Below are 1,832 nucleotides of genomic sequence, written 5' to 3'. Positions count from 1 at the left end.
TGACAACTTCCAGAATTTTCATTTTCCTTATCTAGAAAAACAGATATAATAATATTGGCTCTATTTAACTTCACACAGAGACCTTTCATATCTGAAAATTTCAGTCCAAACCCCTAAATCCCACCTATTCCTGTCTTCAGCACTTCTCTTGCGGAGACATTTATTTTCTTATTTCCCAGGATTCAGGCTTGGATGTGTCAGAACTCTCTGACTACAGGGAACAGTGGGTTCATCTACTGGGTCCTTTCCAACTGGTTAACTCTGTTCCATACCATCCAATTCTTCCCACTCCAACTTCTACCATTTCAGACCAAGCTGTCAAATTCCTTTTTATTCTCTTATGAACTGGTTCCCCAAACCACCTAAAACTACCAGGAATCCTCCCTTTCTCTCCATTGATGCCACTCATCTCCTTAGGGAAGCTGTTGTTTATTTGTATTTTATCTCTTCTTCCAGCTGGGACTTTTCTCCTAGCCATTAAACTCTCCCCTCCATCTTGTCCTAAATTTTGCTTATTAAACAGCAACTTTACAAATTAATGTGCACTAATTAGTGGTAATGATACATTTGGAGAATATTGAACTTTCTCCAAGCAATACAACAAGATTCCCCAATGGCATGCTGGAAATTGTGACCCTTTCCAAGACCTTGGCTCTTCCAGCCAGCTAGAGTAAACCACATATTACTCCGTGCTAGTGCACTGGCTTGGGGACCCATTGTATGCTGGAGCTTTGTCTGATAGATTTATGGAATGGGTCAATGGGAATAACCTCAAATAATTTGTAGGATAAATCTTCACCTGCCCAATAAGGGTTCAGGACTTTTAGGGCCCCACAGGGCTCCATCACACTCTTCTAATACAGACTAAAGGCTCCTGGCAAACTTCAGTGGATTGACACCAAGATGCACAGGTTTACCATAGATTGTACTCTTGGGAACTGAATGCTTTTGATCATCATGGCAATCATGAAAATGTTAGAAGACATAAACTTGCTTGGCTTTGTGTCCCAGTCTATGAGCTTTATTAGGTCTGATGATCTGGGGGGCTTGGTGGAGAGCAGATAACTGAGAGTACTGTCATCAGCACACCTGCAGGAGGAACCACATGATATCCAACTGCTTCTTCCTCCATAATTTTTGGATGTATTTGTACCCTCCCATCCTGGCTTACCTCTCCCTGATGGTTGCCACTAACTGGAAAGGAAGCACCACTAAACTCTTAACACTTATTTTTAACCTTTGAAAATAAAGCACAGTCTTAGAATATTCAAATAGACAACTAACATAGATCATAAGGGAAGCAACGAAAAGGACAAAAAGATGCAGTAAAGGCATTCTTTTTAAGTCTTCCCTAACGGAAGCCTTCTGGGTAGAATCTGTTCACTGTTTCTACCAAACCCCATAATAATGAGTATTCTTAACTTCAAGACTTCACTCATGCCCCTTCCTAGAAGGCCAATATTTGTATCTTATCTCCCTTCTAGACTGCAAACTCATGGAGATAAGGACCCTGTCTTATCTAAATTTTATATTGTTTGCCAGTTTTTGAGATGTAAATGCTCATATTGAAAATTGAACAACCAACTCTCACAAGTTGCTATGAGCTGACTCCTGAACACCACTGGATACAGATCCAATGACAGAATGTATGTCTACCATATGGGGATTAGCCTAGATAAAATCAGAGTTATCATTTATGAGAGAGTTTGTCACCAGATGATTGATTGATTGCCATGGAAACTCATGAAGACTATCTAGGGAGACAATATGGTATAGTGGAAAGAGTATTGAAATTGGAGTCAGAGAATTTGATTTCAAATCCCAGCTCTGAC

The 1,832-nt window shown here is 40.1% G+C and overlaps 1 pseudogene; it reads right to left on the bottom strand.

Moving 5' to 3' along the window:
- Positions 1-692: 692 nt before the first annotated feature.
- On the bottom strand, positions 693-1,161 carry LOC140523330 (large ribosomal subunit protein eL15-like; annotated as a pseudogene).
- Between the last annotated feature and the right edge of the window lie 671 nt (positions 1,162-1,832).

This window comes from Notamacropus eugenii, chromosome 1 (assembly GCF_028372415.1).
Source record: "Notamacropus eugenii isolate mMacEug1 chromosome 1, mMacEug1.pri_v2, whole genome shotgun sequence".
Classification (NCBI taxonomy): Eukaryota; Metazoa; Chordata; class Mammalia; order Diprotodontia; family Macropodidae; genus Notamacropus; species Notamacropus eugenii.
This window is presented reverse-complemented; position numbering and strand designations above follow the sequence as displayed.